Here is a 24,064-nt window from a genome sequence, read left to right as displayed (position 1 = left end):
ATAATCTTTCATAATGGAAAGTGTTTGGCAAGCCATATATAGATATCACTACCAGTCCCCCTACAATAAGGCACTAGCTAGCTTCTTTTACACACCAACATCTTTTCCAATGTGGCTGATTTTTAAGATATAAAAATCTATAAACAGATGCATAAAGGTGGCCTCAATTAATATTTCAGGTGCTATGCATGTGAGGCTAGAATTTATCCCTAAGCCTCTTCTTCCTGTTACGTTTAGGTTTATTCTTCCCCAGCTGTAAGGTCATAGATTAACTGAATTAGTATTTTCTATTTTATTGTCTAACTCATTAACAAAGATGGTAAACAAAATAGGAACAAGTATCAGATGTTGTGAAACCCAATGGACACTGCTCCCTCTCCAGATTATAACTTCTAAATCATTCTGTCTGTGTTCAGTGAGCTAGTTTTGAGATGCTTATCTTTTCATCTATGCCAACTTGATTTAATTTTTACTAGGATATCATGTGGCATTATATAAAATGCCTTACCAATATCTCAATTATACAGCATTATAGTCACTACCCACCCATTTAGTTGCTGTGTTTTCATGTAAAAAGCTATGAGCAAGTGCCTTATCCAATCTGATACCAAGCACAATCTACACACTATGAATAGTCCAAACTCACCCCTCCATGGAGTTTAATTTTATTAACACCAAAATTAACAATAATATCACAAACCCCAGCTAAAACATTCTCCTCAGGTTTGTCTGCTCCTGGGGGGGTTCCTCCTTTCAGACTTTGCAGCCCACACACTAATTCCTCCTTTATATCTGAGTAAAGAAATGAGTTTAATGGTGATCAAAATTTTTCCATCAATAGGATTTTTTTTAATTGAAAATTGGATTCTAAATAAAAACTAAAATTTTCCTGAAAGCGCTTCCTCAAAACAAAACCACATTTTTGTCATAAAACTGAAATTTTTCCATTTGTCTGGGTTTTGGGCAAATATTTTTCATCAATGAAAAATGACTTTTTTTGTTTTTTGGACAAAAAGTCTACATTTTCTAAGGGAGAATTTTTTTTTGTCATCAGCTCTAGAACTACCTGTTTTAGTACATTATTTTCACTTAGTGAAATTATCATGGATGTGGGAAAATTACCATTAAAAACTCTGGTTGTGCCTAAGATGGTGAAAAATTAGATAATTTTTTTTTGTAAAGCAAAAGGTGATAATTCATAATTGTAGTATCACAGCCACAAATAAGTGCTTGTTCTAAACACTGCCATTTCATTACAATGGTAATCCGTGTGTTCTACAGATGCAAAATAAACAAGATATAAATGGGATTTGTAAGGTTAAAAAAGGTATTGTGTATTTTTGGTAATAAAAATAAAAAAACTGAAATCTGAAGGGACTGTTGTTGGTTCCAGAACACTAATATATGAGTCCTGCAGACCTTTTTCATTTCTTTCTAACACTTTGTAAGGGAAGTGAGAAGAAGGCTGGCTCATGGAAGGAAAGGTTGAGGGGTAGGTTGGATTTTGTTTGTGTTTTCAAGGGGTGGCTTTTTTTTTTGTGGGGTTTGTTTTGTTTTTTTTGGTGTGGTGGGGAGGGAGAATTGCACCTGAAAAAGGAGTGATGAGGGGGACATGAGCTATCAGTATGAAATTAAACATATGCATGTATACCTTTTAGTGTACAAATTAGCCTACTTTTACTGTATACAGTATAATCTTGTGATATCACTAGCTAATTGACTAGCAGAGCCCTGCATTATATTTATCCTTCTTTTCATAAGAAGAAATACAGACAATATTTTTTCTATTTCGCAGAATTGACATGAAATTGGAGATGGAACATTCTGTTTTAATCTCGCCTCAGGTCAGGTTCTGCAACCATTTGTACAGCAATGGGATAATAATGAGTGTCATTTCTCCTTATTTTTGTGTTTATTCTTTTATTGCTTTGCTGCAGAACAATGCCCTACAGTAAAACAAACTACTGTTATTTAAATGAATGCTAAGTATTATGTAAAAGAAAAAAAATATAGAAATGGGGGCAAGTCTTGGCTCAAGATGACTCCAAAATCAGAGTTCTCAGCACCTCTATGGCTGCAATTGCAGAAAAGCACTTGAAGCCCTAAGGGCTCTCCCAATCCCCATTCATGTGCACACATACACACATGCACAGCAGCTGCATAGCATTTTAAATAGCATCCCATCCCCAGGATGGAGGATAGCTAGTGAGTCTGCTCTCCCAGTGATATACATCCAGCAGTCAGCGTGCTGAATGTTGACATCAGCTGACGTGTGCCTTCAGGACAACTGAGCAGAGATGGAAGATAGCCTTGCTCCCCCTCTGAACCTAAGTGAAGGACTCAATGGCCGCAGTCAGAAAGTCCAAGTCAGTGGAAAAGAGAATGGGACAATTAGATCTCAAGAACACTCTGGCCCCCATGCTCACCAAATGGCAATAGCAATGAGGAGAGAAATATCTCACATCAATCCTTTGAAATCTGTGTAATTATTTTTCTTAATAGATATAACAGCCTGCCCCCCCCCTCTCTTTCACTGCATAGCAAAGACCCAGAGTCTCCCCCACCAGTGCTGCAATTACCAAGGTGCAAGAGAAGGGGTAAGAGGAGGAAGTCAAGAATGGGGTCCACTTACTGTGCATAACCAAAAAAATACTGTTTGGTACATGGCAACACTATGGGATCTTGCTCTCCCCTTTGCCCCTGGGAGTTTCTTTGGACAGTGGATTTGCCTCCCCCCTGACTGGAAGCTTTGCCTACATTTTCAAGTGTCTATGGTTTTGGCTGTCCAGCTTTAGAGACTTCTTAATTCTCAATCAGACTTCCGGACAAAGTCAATGAGAGCTGAGAGTGCTCAGCAGCTTTGAAAAACAGGCCCTATGGGTGTTAAGTGGGGTACCCACAAATTGGGGGATCTAAAATTAGTGGACACTTGGAAATTTTGACTGGAGTCTCTGTCTGTCAAGCAGCAGGGAAGAAGCTGGGACATCAGGAAGATACCATCCCCCTCATGTCATCTCTTTGCAGTCCAACAGGTGTGATAGGACCCCTGAGGGGCTATGTGGGAGTGGAGGTCTGATCTGGATGATCTCAGGCTGAGCAACTCCAGAGTTTTCAGATGAACAGCTCCTGCCCCATATGTCTGACTGTTCTTAGAAGCAGACTGGGCACACTGCTGAAATGCCAACACGTCCAGTTTCCCTCATTGTTGTGAGGCTCACTCATTAGCATGCTCTCTCATGCTCACTCCTAAGCTTCTCTCACTCATTTTGAGTAAATATATAAAGACTTAAAATATTTTACTCAGATGCTGCAAGAGACGACAAAACATCCATGGCTTCAGGCCTGGGGCTTAGAGCTTCGAAAGCCACTTTCCAAGCTTGTGCGCTATGGTAACCACAGAGACTACAAGCCTGTGTTCTATATGTGGGCGAGAGGAGGCTACACAGGGTATTTTTTGTGTCCATATGAATACTTGGTAAAAAAAATAGGAGTTCACCCAAAAAACTGCAAACTATGGTTCAAAACTTAAACCACACTGGACAAATTCATGTCCTCAGGGATCTGCAACAGGTTTTTGTTCCAGCCAACAAATAATTATTTTTATTAAAATCCATTGGTTTGCATTACATATAGAATTTGCACAGGCCCTAGGCCAGGGGTTCTCACCCTTTTTCTTTCTAAGGCCCTCCCCACAACATGCTATAAAAATTCCAGGGCACAGGAAGGGTGTGGCTCCAAGCTGCAGGGGAAGGTGGCCTTGGGGCTCCTGGCTTCAGCCACTGTGCGGGGAGTGTCAGGCAGGGACACTTCTGCCTTGTGGGGGGGAGCTCCAGGCTTCAGCCCCCCGGCTGGGGAGGCTAGGTGCTCCAGGTTTCAGCCAGTAGACTGAGGGCACTTGGGGCTTTAGCCCTGTGGGGCTGGAGACTTGGGGCTTCTGCCCTGTGGGGTGCTGGGCTTTAGACCTGCAGGGCGGGAGGCTCGGGGTTGGGGATTTCAGGATTCAGATCCAGGCTCCAGCCCCACAGCTCCCAGTTCCAGCCCTGCGGAGGGCGCCAGGTAGGGTGACCAGATAGCAACTGTGAAAAATTGGGAGAGGGGAAGGGGAATAATAGGTACCCACATAAGAAAAAGCCACAAATATCAGGACTGACCCCAGGAGGGTGCATCAGGGGAGGCCTCCTGAGTCATAAGAAGGCAGGGCAATCAGCTAGTTAGCTTAGGGGCCAGTATACGAACATAGGAAGCCTGGGAAACCAGCAGGAAGAATTAGAAATCTTGGCACAGTCAAGGAACTATACTGTGATTGGAATAATAGAGACTTGGTGAGGAAACTCACATGACTGGAGCACTGTCACGGATGGGTATAAACTTTTCAGGAAGTACAAGCAGGGAAAAAGAGGTGGAGGAATTGCATTGTATGTAAAATAGCAAAGTATGACTGGTCAGAGCTTCAGTACGAAACTGGAGAAAAGCCTGTTGAGAGTCGCTGGGTTAAGTTTAAAGGTGAGAGAAATAAGGGTGATGTCATGGTGGGTGTCTGTTATAGACCACCAGACCAGGAGGATGAGGTAGACGAGGCTTTCTTCAGACAACTAACAGAGATTTCCAGATCACAGACCCTGGTTCTCATGAGGGACTTCAATCACCCTGATATCTGTTGGGAGAGCAGTACAGCAGTGCACAGACAATCCAGGAAGTTTTTGTAGAGCGGCGGGGACAACTTCCTGGTGCAAGAGCTGGAGGAACAACAACTAGAGGCTGAGCAGCTCTTGACCTGCTGCTCACAAAACACGGAAGAATTGGTAGGGGAAGTAGAATTGAATGGCAACCTGGGCAGCACTGACCAGGAGATGGTCAAGTTCAGGATCATGACAAAACAAAGAAAGGAAAAAAGGAGAGCAGCAGAATCTGGACCCCGGACATCAGAAAAGCAAACTTTGACTCCCTCAGGTGATTCATGGGCAGGATCCCCTGTGGGGCTAATACGAGGGGGAAAGGAGTCCAGGAATGCTGGCTGTATTTTAAAGAAATCTTACTGAGGGTACAGGAACAAAACCATCCTGATGTGCAGAAAGAATAGTAAATATGGCAGGCAACCAGCTTGGCGTAACAGTGAGCTTAAACACAAAATCTTTGGTGAGCTTAAACACGAAAAGGAAGCTTGGACAGATGACTAGGGAGGAATACAAAAATATTGCTCAAGCATCCAGGAGTGAAATCAGGAAGGCCAAAGCACAATTGGAGTTGCAGCTAGCAAGGGACGTGAAGAGTAACAAAAAACGTTTCTACAGGTATGTTACAACAAGAAGGTGGTCAGGGAAAGTGTGGGCCCCTTACTGAATAGGGGAGGCAGCCTAATGAGCGATGATATGGAAAAAGCTGAAGTACTCAATGCTTTTTTTGACTCTGTTTTCACAGACAAGGTCAGCTCCCAGACTACTGTACTGGGCAGCACAGAATGGGGAGGAGGTAAACATCCCTCAGTACTGAAAGAACAGGTTCAGCACTATTTAGAAGGCTGAACATACACAAGTTCATGGGGTCGGATGCAATGCAACCAAGGGTGCTGAGGGAGTTGGCTGAGGTGATTACAGAGCCATTGGCCATGATCTTTGAAAACTTGTGGTGATTGGAGAGGTCCTAGACAATTGGAAAAAGGCAAATGTAGTGCTTGTCTTTAAATAAAGGGAAGGAGGAGGATCCGGGGAACTACAAAACAGTCAGCCTCACCTCAATCCCTGGAAAAATCATGGAGCAAGTTCTCATAGAATCCATTTTGAAGCACTTGGAGGAGAGGAAGGTGATCAGGAACTGTCAGCATAGATTCACCAAGGGCAAGTCATGTCTGACCAACCTGACTGTCTTCGATGATGAGATGACTGGCTCTGTGCATGTGGGGAAAGTATTCTTGCCAACAAATTAAAGAAGTATGGATTGGATGAATGGACTATAAGGTGGATAGAAAGCTGACTAAATCATCAGGCTCAATGGACAGTGATCAATGACTTGATGTCTAATTCCCAGCCAGTGTCAAGCAGAGTGTCTCAGAGGTCAATCCTGGAGCCGGTTTTGTTCAACATCTTCATTAATGGTCTGGAGGATGGGGTGGATTGCACCCTAAGCAAGTTCATGGATGACACTAATATGAGGGAATTAGTAATTACGCTGGAAGGTAGGGATAGGATACAGAGTGACCTAGACAAACTGGAGGATTGGGCCAAAAGAAATCTGATGGGATTCAACAAGGACAAAGTCCTGCACTTAGGACAGAAGAATCCCATGCACTGCTACAGACTAGGGACCAACTGGCTAACCAGCAGTTCTGCAGAAAAGGACCTGGGGGTTACTGTGGATAAGAAGCTGGATACGAGTCAACAGTGTGCCCTAGTTGCCAAGAAAGCTAACAACATGTTGGGCTGCATTAGCAGGAGCATTGCCGGCAGATCAAGGGAAGTGATTATTCCCCTCTATTCAGCACTGGTGGGGCCACATTTGGAATATTGTGTCCAGTTTTGGGCCCCCCACTACAGGAAGTATATGGACAAATTGGAGAGAGTCCAGTGGAGGGCAATGGAAATGATTAAGGGGCTGGAGCACAAAACTCATGAAGAGAGACTGAGCAAACTGGGGCTTATTTAGTCTGCAGAGAAGAATGAGGGGAGGATTTGATAGGAGCCTTTAACTACCTGAAAGGGGACTCCAGGGAGGATGGAGCTAGACTGTTCTTATAGAATCATAGAGTTGGAAGGGACCTCAGGAGGTCATCTAGTCCAACCCCCTGCTCAAAGCAGGACTAACCTCAGTTTAATAATCCCAACGAGGGTTTTGTCAAGCCGCAGCATAAAAACATCTAAAGATGGAGATTCTACCACCTCCCTAGGTAACCCATTCCAGTGCTTCACCACCCTCCTAGTGAAAAACTTTTGCCTAATGTCCAACCTAGACCTCCCCCCCCCGCAACTTGAGACCGTTGCTCCTTGTTCTGTCGTCTGCCACCACTGAGAACAGCCTAGCTCCATCCTCCCCGGAACCCCCTTTCAGGGAGTTAAAGGCTGCTATCAAATCCATCCTCATTCTTCTCTTCTGCAGGCTAAACAAGACTAGCTCCCTCAGCCTCTCCTCATACGTCTTGTGCTCCAGCCCCCTAATCATTTTTGTTGCCCTCCGCTGGACTCTGTCTAACTTCTCCACATCCTTTTTGTAGTGGGTGGCCCAAAATTGGACACAATACTCCAAATGCAGCCTCACCAATGCCGAATAGAGGGGAATCATCACTTGCCGTGATCTGCTGGCAATGCCCCTACTAATGCAGCCCAATATGCTATTAGCCTTCTTGGCAACCAGGGCATGCTGCTGGCTCATATCCAGCTTTTTAATCCACTGTTACCCCCAGGTCCTTTTCTGCAGAACTGCTGCCTAGCTTGTCGGTCCCCAGTCTGTAGCTGTACATCGGATTCTTCCATCCTAAGTGCAGGACTCTGCACTTCTCCTTGTTGAACCTCAGATTTCTTTTGGCCCATCCTCCAGTTTGTTTATGTCCTTCTGTATCCTATCCCTACCTTCCAGGATATCACCACTTCCCCCATCTTAGTGTCATCTGCAAACTTGCTGAGGGTGCAACCTACCCCATCTTCCAGATCATTAATGAAGATGTTGAACAAAACCGGCCCCAGGACCGACCCCTGGGGCACTCTACTTCTGACCGGCTGCCAGCTAGACATGGAGACATTGATCACTACACGTTGAGCCCTATGCTCTAGCCAGTTCTCGATCCATTTTATAATCCATTCATCCAACCTATACTTCTTTAACTTGCTGGTAAAAATACTGAGAGAGACCGTATCAAAAGCTTTGCTAAAGTCAAGGTATATCACGTCCACCGCTTTCCCCATATCCACAGAGCCAGTCACCTCTTCATGGAAGGCAATCAGATTGGTCAGGCATGACTTTCCCTTTGTGAATCCATGTTGACTGTTCCTGATCACCTTCCTCTCTTCCAAGTGCCTTAAAATGGATTTCTTGAGGACCTACTCCATGATTTTTCCAGGGACTGAGGTAAGACTGACCAGTCTGTAGTTCCCTGGATCCTCTTTCCTCCCTTTCTTAAAGATGGGCACTATATTTGCTTTTTTCCACTCATCAGGGACCTCCCCCCAATTGCCACGAGCTTTCAAAGATAATAGCCAATGGCTCTGAAATCACATCAGCCAACTCCCTCAGCACCCTCGGGTGCATTGCATCTGGCCCCATGGACTTGTGTATGTCCAATATTTCTAAATAGTCTTGGACCTGTTCTTTCAGCACTGCGGGATGTTCACCTCCTTCCCATACTGTGCCACCCAGTGCAGCAGTCTGGGAGCTGACCTTGTCTGTGAAGACAGAGGCAAAAAAGGCATTGAGTACCTCAGCTTTCTCCACATCCTCTGTCACTAGGTTGCCTCCCCCATTCTGTAAGGGGCCCACACTTTCCCTAATCTTCCTCTTGTTGATAACATACCTGTAGAAACCCTTCTTGTTCCCCTTCATGTCCCTTGCTAGCTGCAATTCTAATTGTGCTTTCCTGATTTCATTCCTGCACGTTCAAGCAGTATTTTTATAATCCTCCCTAGTCATCTGACCAAGCTTCCAGTTCTTGTAAGCTTCTCTTGGATTCCTTTCCCCCTCATATTAGCCTCCCAGGGGATCCTGCCCATCAGCTCCCTGAGGGAGTCAAAGTCAGCTTTTCTGAAGTCCATGGTCCGTATCCTGCTGTTCTCCTTTCTTCCTTTTGTCAGGATCCTGAACTCAACCATCTCATGGTCACTTCTCAATGGTAGTGGATGACAGAACAAGGAGCAATGGTCTCAAGTTGCAGTGGGGGAGGTCTAGGTTGGATATTGGAAAAACTTTTTCACTAGGAGGGTGGTGAAGCACTGGAATGGGTTACCTAGGGAGGTGATGGAATCTCCATCCTTAGAGGTTTTTAAGGTCCAGCTTGGCAAAGCCCTGGCTGGGATGATTTAGTTGGGGTTGGTTCTGCTTTGAGCAGGGTGTTGGATTAGATGACCTCCTGATGTTCCTTCCAACCTTAATCTTCTATGATTCTATGAAAATCAGGACATCTGGTCACCCTAGTGCTGGGGCTCCAGCCCCACAATCCCAGGTTTTAGACCTATGGTGGGCACTAGGACTAGGGGCCCCAGCCCAGCGGCCCTACAGATCCCCTGAAACTGGCTCACGGCCCTCCAGGGGGTCATAGACTCCCAATTGAGAACCACTACTCTAGACTTCAGTATGAATTGGGACATTTAAATATTTCATATGCAATATCAAGCAGTGTACATTTTAAAACAAACTGTTAAGTGCTGATTGGATTAAAAACCTAGAGATTGCCAAGGACCAAAGATGAGAATCCCTGCTTTAAGCAATATCTTACCACCACCTGGAAAGTCTCACTCTTTGGTCTCGAATCTCACTCTTTGGGTCTGTAAATCTCACTCTTAAAGACAGCCAAACCTTGGCATCTCTGGAAGTGAGCTCAGTAAAGGTAAGTAGATACGGTAAATAAAAGTAAGCTACCATCTCTCTTACTTTTATGTAGCCATGGGTGAGAATCTGGCCCCTGAAGGCACATCCTGTTTTCCTTATACAGACTGGGAGCATAAGTCTAATTGACTAGAGATGGTTAGAAAACGGACCACCCCTAGAAAAATTTAAATGGATTTTTTTCCTCAACATTTTCAGTGGACAATTTAGACTTTTCATTGATAAACTGAAAACCAAAACCTGAAAAAGTTTCAGTTTTTGGTGAAAACTTTTGGTTCTCTGACCAAAAAAGTTCAAGGAAGACAGGTACTTTCAGCAAAATTTCTCATTTAACCTAAAACTCAATTTTCTGTCTAAAAATTTCCATTGGAAATTCTTTTGATCAGCTCTACCACTGGCTTACAATGGGAGTTGAACTTTAAATCATTTTTGCTTCTGAAAATCCCACCCACAGGCAAAACATTAGTGAAGCCAATGGGTACATTTTATGTTTAAGGACAATGAGATTAGGTAACTTTTGTCTGAACTTTAATTTCTAATGGCTTTGAAGACACAAAAATAGGACAAAGATTCCCTTTTATTATGTGTGAGTTCTCTACAAATTTAGGTTTATACATTTGGTAATGGAATTAGTCCTTCAATTTAATCATTTAATGCCCTAGAGACTGTCTAATTGTAAACTTCCTTATAATACTAACATAACAGGATAGCATACACTTTATGAAAGATGTAGACAAATAGGAGAGAGTCCAGAGGAGAGCAACAAAAATGAGAAAAGGTTTGGAAAACCTGCCCTATGAAGAAAGGTTAAAAAACTGGGCATGTTTAGTCTTGAGGAAAGAAGACTGAGGGTGGACCTCATACATTTTCAAATATGTTAAGGGCTGTTATAAAAAAGTCTGATCAATTGTTCTCCATTTCCACAGAAAGTAGGACAAGAAGTAATGGACTTCATCTACAGCAAGGGAAATTTAGGTTAGATAGGAGGAAAAACTTTGTGACTATAAGGAGTAGTAAAGCTCTGGAACAGGCTTCCCAGGGAGGCAGTGGAATCCCCATCACTAGAGATTTTTAAGAACAGGTTGGAGAAACACCTGTCAAGGATGGTCTAGGTTTATTTGGTCCTGCCTGCAATGCTGGAAGATGGACTTGATAATATCTTGAGGTCCCTTCCAGCCCTACATTTTGATGATTCTATAATTCTGTCACAGAACATTAAAGCTGAAACCTTCAGAAAATGCTAAATTGTAATATCCCATCCCAAAATCCTGCTGTTCTGTAGCATATGCCAAAGCACAGGGAACAACAAAAGTTACTTCATTTCAGTTACTTCATAGGAGAAGATACCATTCCCTTTTACTAGAATTTTTGAACAACGGGAGTGCAGGGATTAGAAAACTGGAAGCTGAAAAGGCATTAACCTAGAACACTGATGCTAGACAAAATCCTATGGTTGGTGTGGGGGAAAGGGAGTATGGTTGTGGATCTCTCCCAAGGGAAAGGCCCATTTACTCACGCTGTGGTCTGGGGCAGGGATTTGGTTCTATGAGCATATTCTAACTATAGGAATGATTTGGAAAAAAATTAACTCTACAGCTTTTGCCCAAAGCCTTATTAAAAGCAAAACCCTGGAAAAAAACGGCTGGGAAAACCACAGTGACAAAGACAAACAGGATGTTCACAAGAACAAACACTTTTTTACTTTAGATAGCACAATACATGTGCAGATCCAGATGAAACAAGATACACCTATGTGCCATTCCCTGCCTCACTTTCCTCTCCAGTCTAGAGTGTTCTTCAGGATTTGACTCAGTCTTTTTATAGGGTTCCGGGTCCTCTCTTCAGGTCTCCACTCCTTCAGGTCAGGCTTTTCTTCTTAATCATAGAGTCACCTGATTTGGAGGAATGAAATCCCAAATAGGAAACTTGGAACCCTGCAAAGACACATCCAGGGTGATGAGGGATGGAATAACATATAGGTGTTTTATTGTTCCGTCTGGATCTGTATAGTTATTTTGCTATCCAAAGTAAAGCGTGATTGGTTTTGGAACCTTTGCACAGTCTGTGTGTTATGTGCATTCATCTATCATGTGCCACTGAAGGGGTAAACCATAAGCCAGAATGTCCTCAAAGTTGGTGCTCTGGGAAGGGTGCACTTAAGCTACTGGAGAGCCTGGGGAAGCTGGCTCTAATCACGGGGCCTAGACTCAGCTTTCAGAAGGAGGTGCTGGATGGAGGATCTGCACCACCACAAGTGTGCCTGGAGACCCAAAGCTAGAGGCAGTACCTGGGCTCTGCTAAGACACAGGAAGCTTAAAAGGATAGTGGCTCAGGATATGGGCCCAAAACAGTTGCCTGGGGTGTGTCCAGCAGCGGCAGCTTTACCAGGGGCTGTGACAGTATGATCAGCTGACACAATTCATTGCCACAATTATCACTAAAGTCAAGAACATATCAGAATTTAAAAAAGGCAATAGGGCATTTCTATGGATAAAAAACATCACCAGTAACATTAAAAAGGAAAAAAAGGGTTGGAAAGGATATAAACCTTCACTACTGTGAAGTTAGGAAGAAATTTCTTTCAAGGACAGATTATTCCATAATTGCCCACTTTGTGGTTTCTTGCAAACTTCTTTTGGGATATCTGATACGAGACACTGTTGAAGACATGATCCTGGATTAGATGGGGTCCTCAGGTCTGATTAGCTATGGCAATTCCTTTCTCCATACGTTTAAGAAAAATGAGAAAAATACTACTGTCCTCTAATTTAGGTGCATTGAATCAATGTCACTTTTATGGCTGTGGGGTCTGCAGCCATAGCTTCTGTGTCAACCCACAGGCATGGCATCACAGAAAGTCCTGAGATTCAGAAATCAGTCTGAATAAATACCCCTATAACTGCTGTGGCTGAGGTGAAAAGCCTGCAATTAGGTATTTATGCTGAGCCAATGACTTCATGTGCCTTGACATCAGCCCAGCAAGCTAACAGTGCGGAGACATGAGAGACGGACATGTGGTCATATAAACGCCTTTTGCTCATAGTATATTTAAAGGAGCATCAGGAAGCAGAATCAGCACAGAGATACTTGAAATATGGTACTTCTCTTGCCCTGAGCCTGATTCTGAGAAGACCCATTACAATACACTGGTAAACCCCTTGGCCTACCAATGAAGTGGCCATTTTAGATGCTCAAAGGACACTGAGGAGTTAGAGGAGGTTTAATACTTGCCACAAATCACAAGAACATCACCCAAAGGGACCTCAACACCAGTTAACTCTACCTGCAGCAGAAGGAATATCCAACCAAACAAGCCCAAATCTGAAAGCACCAACATATTCTTTACAGATCCAGAACAGAAGGCTCTGGAGTAAGACCTACCTATATTATGGGACATTAAGATAGACTATTTTATATATTGTAAGGAAATAAATTGTAATCATCATACAGTGTCTGATCTGATGCCAAAATTCCAAGAGACTCCCATTGGCTTGGACTATGAAACTGATTCAAAACTCACCAGAGTCAATGGGTGTCTTTCCATTGATTTTGATGGGATTGGGATTGGGCCCACAGACATCATGAGCATTTTAAAAAAATCTGCTCAGCATTGAACTTTTAGGCTATTAGGAGTTAAAAGTCAGAACAGGTGTTGAAAGATGGCTTTACACACATTTTCTGTAAATATTCGGGTTTACCACATAGTATGAACCTGATGTCATAAGATAATAATGATCTCCATCTACGCAAAATGTGGGCAAACAAATGGTTGTAGTGAATCTGCTAGGATTTTATTTACAGAGAGACACTCAATTAGAAGCAGTCCTTAATTACAAAAATAAAACCTGGCAAATGAGTGGTTCTCAACTACACGCAGAGTGCTTCAGCAAATTACAGAACATGTTCTCAACTTGGGAGGGGGGGGGGTGTCACACACAAACATCTGGAGGTTCTAACCATCCTTCTTTTCCCATATTTCTAAATTGGAGGGGTATTCCACCTAGACACCTGAGCAGATGGGAGCAGGGTCCCTGTATAGAAAGGTTAAGGACCACCGAATGATTGTACTGTCATAATCATCAAAACCATAGCAGCTGGTAGTGGTACCAATAACATCCTTAGAGTAATTCTTCCTTAGTGCAAAAAAATTAAAAGGGACAGTCAGGCAGATTGGATGCAGAATATGAGTGGGGGAGAGGTGTTTGTTTTTCTAAGTTTTTAAAAGCATAGTAAAAAAAATTGAAAATTTTTAAAAAGCCAATTAAGAGTGTTTATGTTTAGACATACCTAATCTCCTGCAGTGTATGAAACACAAACATATATTGTAGCATGGGCTAACTCATGAAATGCAGAGAAGAAAACCAATTTGTGTTTATTTTCTCTATGCAAATTGAGTAAAATGAAAAAAATGGGGAAAAGTAAATGCTGAATTTTAAAAGTCTTAGAATTTTAAAGGAAAATGGTCATCTTAAAAATCATTTCTGCCTGATTTTTTTAAACCTATTATAGTTACAAGCAACAACTAAAACTGCTGTAACTGAAGATATGAGAGAAAAAATACTTTTTAATTGACTAGATTTAAAATTGACACTGTCCCTTTAATAACTTAAGGTACTATTAGTAGAATAGGTAAGGGCATATTTAACATGTGATTGTAATCGGATAGTATCTCTAATTTTTAAACATTAGGAAGGATTTATTAAACCACAGTTTGTTGTTTTATTCTGCATTTCAAATATCTAGTGTTCACCTGTTAAAAAGAAAACAGATGATTTTGCTCTTGATCTAATCCTTTTAGAGGTTATAACTTTTTACACTATGGGCCCCCGATCCTGCAACCTATTCTATGCAGGCAGACCCCTGCACCGACGCAGAGTCCTACTAAAGCCCTGACTCCCAGCATCCTGATCTAACCAACAGACAATACTGCTTCCTCTGACTTAAATACATTTTTAATGGGAGTCTAGCAAATGTTCCAATGAAAACGTATAAAATGATCAGCTCTCACAGTAACATGGCTCTTTGGACTACACAACTGAAACACTCTTTCATTCCAACAATGGCTGGATTTGGAAACCTGAATATAAGTCAATTTACATTATTTAGATTGTAAGCTGTTTGGGGCAGCCGTCTTTTTGTTCAATGCCTAGCACAATGGGGTCCTTGTCATGTCCGTAGATCTACTGCAACACAAACAAATGGTAATAGTTTTAAATCTACTTTTGAAATGACTTTTATAGTAACACAACCTTTTAGTGTTGTACAACAAGTTTCAGTTCATTTACCAAATCATTGCCTTGAAAAACAGCACAGTGTAACTAACGCCATGTCTACACTAGTGAGCTTACAGTGGCACAGCTGAACTGAAGCTGAGCTGAGCTGAGCTGAAGCTCTCCCGTTGACAGACTAACACCACCTCAATTAGCGACAGCAGCTATGTTGGTGGGAGAAGCTCTCCCGCCAACACAGCACCGTGCACACTGCCACTTATGTTGGTGAATCTTATGTCACTCATATATGTTCAATATCATGATGAAACAAAGATAGTTTTTTAATATAAACATCAATGTTACAATGACATGTTTTAATAAATTAACTTCTGCACTTGGCCATACCATAACCTCACATACTATGAAAATTTACTTACTTTCATCATTAGAAACATTCCCCAGAGAGGTGTGACTGGAATAACGTTTGTTTTCACTTTCATTGAGACATCGTTCAATCCAGCTCTCTGCAAAAGAAAAAAATTGCTTTTTGGTCGTTGTGGAAATAGACATCTTTTGAATGATCTGAAGTATACAATACAATACAGCAGCACAATTTTTACTAGAGGCTTTATGCTGGATTTCAGTTAAGACTTGCCCAGTCCGAAATACAAGAAGAATCCTCTTCCTGACTTTAACTATCAGATTTCTTTTTACAAAGAACAACACAGGCTGAGAGAGGTGTATCCATGCACATTAGAAATCTTTTTCATGGAGACCAATAATTTATCGACACATTATTTAATGTGACAAAACAAGTCAAGGGCTCTGTGATCCTGAAATGCTTCCAAAATCATGCAGGGAACTGAAACAAGTGCACTCTGCATACATTCCTAGACCTCAATCTTGCAAAGACTTATGCATGATTTCAGTGAAACTTTTCACATGTATAGAGTTAAGCATGTGTGTAAGTCTTTCAGGGTTAGGACCCATACTCTGAGACCCAATCCTGGAATCAGGTCCACTCAAATGGACATATGCCCTCATGAATTCCTCCCCCAAACAATTACAAGGACCTGCCCATGGAGATCTGATTACAGGACTGGGGCCTTAGACTGCAAGCTCTTCAGGGCAAGGATGGCATCTTCTCATGTGTTTGCTTGTACAGCTCCTAGAACAATGGAGCCCTGAAGTCTGGCTGGGACTTTTGGACACTACTGCAATGTTGTGCACAGGCAGGAAGCAGTGGAGATTGGTGGAACTAATCATGGCCATAGGCAGAGTAGGAAGAGGGGGAATCAAATGCAGCAAGAGTGGCTGCACATAGCAACCCAGCTGAGAAAAGACAGTAAGTAAAGTTAATCAGACCCTGGTATACAGCAGGGCCAAGACTATTTAAAGGAATCTGGATGACTGAACATCCAAATCAGCAAATCACACCCACATTCACACCACACAGCCTACATGAGAGACAAGAACCTGCCAAACAGAGAAGGCAGACTGACAGCATTAGCTTCAGGGTGCAGTGATAGACTAAGGTCCAGGGGATGGTTGTCTGAGAGATTAATCATGCTGGTGGGTAAACATGAGCAGTCTGGCATTGGGCAGGCAGCTCGCTGCATTGCTAAAGCATATACTGTGTTTTTACAGCATTAATTGGATTGTATATTTTAAAATTATAAAAACAGGACATGCACCACTTTAGTTAAGAACTGAATTTGAATAAATAAAGTCATGAGCGATCATGGCCAGACAACATCCATGAGAGCAGCCTCACACACCCAGGCACAAACACATATGCATCAGATGTCCATGTAAGAGCACTCACAAAGGGTACTGTGAAGGAGCACATCATATGTTTGCCAGGACCCTACCATAACCATTCAATTAAGGTTGTGCACATGCTCTTCAGCCACTGGATGACAAGTTGTGGCAGCATCATGTTGCACCTTTGCTATGTCTCTATTCTATGTGCATTCCTGAAAGAATACGTAATGATGCAACCTTCATTTCCTTAATTATGCCCACATTTGCATGCACCATCTCCCTTTTCTCAGCTGTTTGTGGGTTCTGTGCACAGAAGCAACACATTCAGCATCAGACTGCATGGCACCCAAGAAGCATCAGACCAGTATTTTCTCATTCCTAGTATTCACTCCTTTGCAAATGAGGATCAAGGATTTTCCACACCTTTCTGATAAGCAGCTAAAGCTCACAAACACAATAGCTGTATGTTGCTGTAGTTTCTGGTATGTTTATACACTCTCAGGAAAGCTGTTCCTCTATCACATCCAGCCCAGCCATACATAGGACCACCCTGAGTCCACTGAGGTAGTGACTTAAAACCTTACAGTAGAACCTTGATAATGAATCTGTACTTTACCAAATCAAAAACTGACAAGTCTGCACTGAAATCTGATTTCCTGACTGTCACTGCAGCAAAGATTCTGCTGCAGATAGATCCAGTACACGGGATAGGGCCAAATGCCACATTATCTCTGCCCCGATTTTATAGGGACAGCCCTGATACTTCTTATATAGGTGCCTATTACACCCCACTTCCTGTCCCAATTTTTCACACTTGCTATCTGATCTCCTTAGCTCCATGTCTGCTGTTCCTGCCACATCCTGAAATTGGGACAGCAGCACTTCCATTCTCTGCTGCTCCTTCAGTGCTATGGAGCAGAGGGATAGGCACGTAGGAGTATAGCAGAGGGCAAGCAGGGAGACCTTGAGAAAGGCCACCCCTCTCCTCCTACCTCTTTGATGGAAGCACTTCAGAAAGCAATCTTTGCTGCTTATATGCACCTGATGGCATGGAGCCCAGCTGCTGGGAGTAAAAGTAAACATAGATGCCACCAGATCCGAGGGGAGAGAATGAGCCCCAGCTCTTCCTTTCTAACTAGAACTGTGTGTGTCATCCTAGCAATAGGGAGCTGGCAGCAGCCATCTGTTTTATCTTCAGTGGCTGGGTCTAGGTCTGGTCTGGGTCTGGGTCTGGACCTTGGTTCGGGGTAAAGCTTTTTCTATGTTTTATTTGGTGGACTTTTTCTTGTCAGTATCTTTACACAAACTGAACCCACTGTCTTCAGTTAATACCACAACTTATATAGAAACCTTCATTTAGAAGGCTGGCAAAATATGTTACAAACTATAGTATGCACAATCGTTCCACCTCTTAATGCAGACCCCTTTGGGATGAGACACAGCTGCTATTTAACAATGTACTACAACACTAAACATTTAGCAGTGAATCCCACAGAACACTACCTGCAGCATCCTGGGTTTTTCCCCTGGTTTTCTCACATTCAAGTACTTATCAAACCTCTTCTAGTATGAAATATTATTTGACCTGCCAAGCAGCAAAGAGTACAGGAAAGCAACCCTGAGTCTATCTGTTCAGGAGATTACTGGCAAATTTACCAAATTACAGAGCACACTACAGAACCTGGCTCAAAAAGATCTGCATCTTTAAATGATGTGACTGCCATGATGAGCTGAGTGATGTAAATCTGGCTATCACAGCCAGTACTAATTGGCACAGTCAGACATTCAGCCAGGCATTTCCTGTGCACCTGGATCAAGATTTTCAAAACTGGGTCCCTAAAGTTAGATTCCTAAAACCATATTTAGCACCTGTAATAAGTGAACTTTGCAAAAGTGCTGAGCACTCAACCGCTGAATCACTGAATCCAGTCACCCAATCACTGGTCACAGCAGTGATTTGCTATATTTTTGCTTGAAGTCAGCAGAACTCTGCCCATGAGGATCTAATTGTGGCATTGAAATACAGATTTGCAAATGAGGGCAGAGTATGGTTTACATTGTTTTGTAGAGACCTCCTGCCAAGTAGTTTTGGCCTCAAATTAATTGTCGGAGAAACTATTTTTAACTGTTGTATTTTTTTAATGGTTTACAAAACTTAATATCCAACATTCATAAGAATATTTTCATGCATTTCTTAAAAGTGCAAACATATTTTTTCAGAAATTTAAATATTGCTTTCTGGGCCTTGCAGATCCCAAATATGCACTAATGAAAATTAAAAATAATAAAGATTAAAGAGAGAAACTGGCTAGAAAAAAAGTGAAGCTGACTAGTCTAGTTTTGTTTTCCCCCTGAGCAAAAAATACATAAAAATATAAATTAAAAAGTGAGAAGTACATTTTTTTTTAAAATTCTTTCAGATATTAATAATAGAGGTCCTGACCCTACAAAAACAACTATATGGGCATTCCCCTGAACATGCCCGGACTGTACAGACTTCAGCAGGGTTCTAGACAGGCCCTGGGTCTGACTGTGTTGTTGTCTTTGCAGGACTGAGGCCTAAGTACTGTTCTGTGACCTTGAGGTCTACTTATTGGCTGGTTAGCATAATCAGGCACAGTCCTCATAATAAAAATGCACTATGAACTCAGTCAAACAACAAAAGCACTTCTGTTTATTACTGAAATAGGGTACAAAGGCAGCTCCCCGCCTGCTGCTGGGGCAGTTTCACTTTCTCCCTTGGGCAGGAAGCATATCCACCCATCTGCCCTTGAACTTCCTCTAAGAATTACTTCCCAAGGCAGAAGTCCTTCCCACATGGGAGGAGTCATATCTTTTAGGGACTGTCTCTGGGGGTGCCTAGTAACATTTTATGCAGTCACCCTCTAGGTAATCTATAGAGTTTCATAGTTCAGTAAGCCTGTTACTCTATTAGTAAAGAACACAGGTAAGGATTTTTTAAAATAGTTTTTGAGATGACAGTGCCTCTTTTAATACTAAGTAAATATATCAGGGACTAAAAGTGGACTGTCAATCAACCTGTCATTTTGCATGCTGCATTTTGCAAGCTTTTGTTTATTTTGTATATGTAACTGAAGACAAGCACATTATAAATGTTACACCATTTCTGTATGACAGAAAAAAGCAGATTCTTGAAGTCAAGGTAGTTTTTCATTCGTGATTTTCTTGCAAAAAATCTTGAGATTAACAGGACAATTAACTTCAGCGTACTTTCATAAAGATTATTTGAAGTTCAAGGTAATAAGCATTTCCTGGACTAAATGAAATTTGAGAGTGAAAGGCTAAGGTATTTATAAGTAAACAGTGAGGCTGAAGCCCAATGTATTTAGTAGCCCAAGATATGTTTATTATTGTGTCTACTGAAAGCGCACTCAGATTATTTCTATGTGCACATCTTCAATGTTCTAATTTTAACTCAATGGAAAGAACCTACAAAAAATAAAATGGGTTCCCACACTGCTGAAAGATGATTTTTTAAAACAATTTTAAAAAGTTGCTTTAAATCTATTTCCTACTCTTTCTCCTTTTTGCCCCAGTCCTGCAAAGACTTGGGAACTTGCTTACCTTGAGCATGCATTTGGTATCACTGAATTCAGCAGGACCCCTCACATATCTAACAATGGGAGTACAGCATTCATGTGTTTAAAGTTAAACACGTGCCTAAGCCTTTATCTGCTTTCTTATCTCTTGTCCTTATTCCCACCCATTTCCTCACCTAAAAGTCAGTAAGATTCTTTTCTCTAGAATAACTAGTATGTTTTTGTTTACATTGTGTTTCAAAAGTGAACTGGGAAAGAGGGGCTGGGATTCCCCGAAGCAAACACAAATATATATAAGATGAACAAGATTTGATTTTTATTGGTAAATGTCAGTAAAAGTCAATTTCACCACACACACACACACAAAGCAATAAAAAAATTTCCATCTATAATAATTGAAATGTACAAAAAGGCAAAGTAAGAAAAATGCGAAGAGAACTTATTGCGATTTCTTTTAAAGATATTTGCTTTGTATATTTTGATATGTGCTGCTGACGATTTGTGTTTTCATGGTTATAAAGATTTAACTTTTTGAATCTCAACGTTTACTGTCATTAAATAATTATTGTCTGACTCCTCCATTGTCTGACATCCCCCATAATTTCCTGCAACTGTGAAAATGTAAATCTATAACAATTTTAAAAATGCTTAAAACCCATAATTTTGTGTAACTGTGAAAATTTAAATACTGGTAGATAAAAATTGGGAGCGGGGAGGGAATGCCTAAAAATAAACATTGATATTATTCATCAAAATTCTAAAAATATAAAAATCAACTTCTGCCAAGCCTAAGTATATGATAGTTGTTCTGAGGAGAAGAGCCTTGATGATCTGTAGGGAAAGAGGGAAGTTAGTCAAAAGCTTTTATTTTTTATTTTTTAAAATTCTCTCAGAATATTGATAGCTCAATTTTCTTTCTTTGTTGCTTTTTCTCTTCTCTGGCATGTATGTGTTGTTGTTTTTCTGCTTCAGATGAATGGAGTGAGAGGCTGAGGTGCCAGGGGATGTGAAGGCTAAAACTATAACGGAGTTCAAAAAGAATTAGATACGTTCATGGAGGATAGGTCCATCAATGACTATTAGCCAAGATGGTCAGGGATGGAACCCCATGCTCTGGGTGTCCCTAAACCTCTGACTGTCAGATGCTGGGAGTGGATATCAGGGGATGGATCACTCCATGATTGCCCTGTTCTGTTCATTCCCTCTCAAGCACCTGGCATTGGCCACTGTTGGAAAACAGGATACTGGGCCAGATGGACAATTGATCTGATCAAGTATGGCCAGTCATGTTCTTATATGTGCTGCTGGCAAACGATTTGAAAAAATTCTCAGTACAGGAGCCAATCAAAGCTGAGAAATTACATTAACCAATAAGACTTTGCACATGTGCATATTCACAGACTAGCTATTGAAATATAACTATTGCGATATAGAGTGTTTATATAAATTCCTATATTTGGATTGGCTAATAGTGGCTGGTAGCTAGAGTAGATTGTAATTGATGTTATATATGTGAAAAATTGTACCGAAGGGGAATTCTGCATCATAGATTTTAAGGCCAAGAGAGACCATTATGAGCATCTAATCTGACCTCCATTTTGTCTCAGCCAATCACAGTGCACGGATTTTCCACCTGTTATGCAATATTCTGCAATCTGAATGTGGTTTTGTGATTGGCATAATCATTGTATGCCTATTTCTCAGTATCCGTAATGCCAGTGTGCACATCTCTCTGCTCACTAACCCTTCTGCTGTGATTGCCTCATGTACTCAGTATTTTCAAGTGTTTTGACAACAATTAATAGGACCATTTACTTCAGCTTTACACGGGGATCAGGATTTATCCTGTACAGACTGCTGCAATTTGCCAATTGCTGAAATAGAGTCACCTCTGGAGTGGGCTATAGCTGCTGTTCAAGCTTGAGAGATGCACCAAAACTAAAACTTTTGATTCAACCACTCATAAACTTGGATGGGTTAGCAATTGAACTTGAATGCAATCCATGCCTAATTTTTGTTTATAGCTTTCGTTATAACCTTCCAATAACACTACAAAGCAGATTTAAAAGTGGGTGCTAAGTAATTGAAGTAGAGGGAAAGTTATGTCTACAGAATGTGAATATGGAAAGCAAAAACTGGCCTGCACACCATCACACTTGCAAAGAGTGCCATGGGATGTTTAATATCCAGTTGTAGTCAAGGAGATATCATTTTACATTTTACCTGAAAGATGGCAGTTCCTGCAACACACTGAACATTAATACCAGGCTGTGGTGTTAGCTTAACATTTTCAGAGGGAACCAATCACCACCACCTCTTCCTGCAGCCAATCCCAGTACTGACCTTGCCAGCCATGCTTTGCTATTCCTGTGACATCTCAAACCAAGAGGGTGTGGCTTGGGGCAACAAATATGGTGGGTATAAGGAGGGACTGGATAGCTCAAGGGATTGCCCGTAGGATACAGAATCTTCCATCTCTAGTTCTCCAGATCAAATGCAGGTCTCCACTTTACTAACCAGATATCATTACTAGTGAGAGACCGTCCAATGCCCTACATGAACTGACTTGGTGATCTTACACCTGTTCCTAGTGGATAAGTGTCCACATCAGAAAAAACACAACTATAATAGGCACCCTTGGTGGCAGTCTCAGGAGAAATGCTACTAAGTGAGTGGTTTATGGAGACTGAACTCCCTTCTCATCTCTAGAGGTAATCTCTCTAGACCGAAGCACATTGATATGAAAGAAACTTGCATTCCTGCTGCCCATGTGTATGGATAGAGAACTTCCTCCACAACTGTTAATGTGGCAATGTTTGTGAGCTCTAAATTTGCTTTGATCATCACATACTCTATGCTTCTTCAGTGATTACCACAATGGGGGCTGCAATCCCGGTGTGGGGACTTTACATGCTACTGCAGTGTAAATAAGTAACAATGGTAGTAAAAGGAAAAACTTCGGTACATCTTATTCTAATGTTTCCTTTGGGGAAAAAAGAAGTCCACACATTGCAAACTATTGTCATGACCTAGATCAGTCAACCACACTAATAGAGAGGACACGTCAGGACTTTTAAACTCATGAGCCCGATTCTCCTTAGGAGAACTGGACATACCCTTCTGCGATGGCCATTGATACCTGCAGGACAGCCGCTCCAGAGTATGCCCAGCAAATCATTAAGGGCCTAATCCAGCAACCACTGAAGTCAAAGGACAAATTCTCGTTAACTTCAGCAGGCCCTAACAGCTATGAACCAAAACACAAAAGTTTACATGATAGGATCTAATTGTTGCACTATTACTGCAATAGGGACCTGAATAAAGCCCACTTAAGTCAATAGGGTTTCAACAGGATTTGAATCAGACCCTATATCCATAAGCCACTACCTGTATATAAATAAAACTTTCCTGGTGTCTCCATTTTCTACAGGAGCTAAGCCTTCTGTGTTATTTATTTATGCTGTTACAGTGTTATTAGCAGGGACCACAAAGTTGTTTGTTGTTGTATGGTTGTTTCCTGAGTATGCAAACAGATTGAAACAATGGAGCAAACTCATCCCTGGTGTAACTCCCCTGACTTTAACAGAGTTATCCCAGGATTGAATCTGACCCAATAGCTATAAGAAACCTGTCTAGTTTATCACAAGAGGTGTCAACTGTGTAGCCTAATGACAACAGTTTTAAACTGACAACATTTAACTATTTCAGCGCTAATCATTTTAGCATTAACATCCAGCTGTGTTTATCCATAGAGCCCTCTACAGATAGAAAATTTGTATCCACATCCGATCTGTGATCTGCAAAAATGATCCATGGATATAAAGTGGATATCCACTGATTTGCAGGGCTTTAGATATAAAATTTAGATCTGCATCCATTCACGATCTTCACAAATGGTCCCTGGATATAAAGCAGCTATCCGTGGATTTTGCAGGGCTCTACTTATCCACTGTGGTTGGATAGCATGGAAATTAGAGTGGAAAAGATCTGGCAGGTCACTTTAAC

The 24,064-nt window shown here is 41.6% G+C and overlaps 1 protein-coding gene across 1 annotated transcript in view; it reads right to left on the bottom strand.

The window, feature by feature from the left end:
• The window catches only part of RFX4 (regulatory factor X4), a 104,259-nt gene extending 86,685 nt beyond the window's left edge, over nt 1-17,574 (bottom strand). Inside the window, exons 1-2 of the mRNA XM_067558991.1 lie at nt 17,492-17,574; nt 15,173-15,259 (exon numbers count right to left, since the gene is read on the bottom strand). The gene's annotated coding sequence lies outside the window, so the exon portion shown is untranslated. The remainder of the gene's footprint in view (nt 1-15,172; nt 15,260-17,491) is intronic.
• Between the last annotated feature and the right edge of the window lie 6,490 nt (nt 17,575-24,064).

Source organism: Emydura macquarii, unplaced genomic scaffold (assembly GCF_026122565.2).
Source record: "Emydura macquarii macquarii isolate MOO-44397 ecotype Brisbane River unplaced genomic scaffold, CSIRO-AGI_Emac_v2 contig_2205, whole genome shotgun sequence".
NCBI lineage: Eukaryota > Metazoa > Chordata > Testudines > Chelidae > Emydura > Emydura macquarii.
This window is presented reverse-complemented; position numbering and strand designations above follow the sequence as displayed.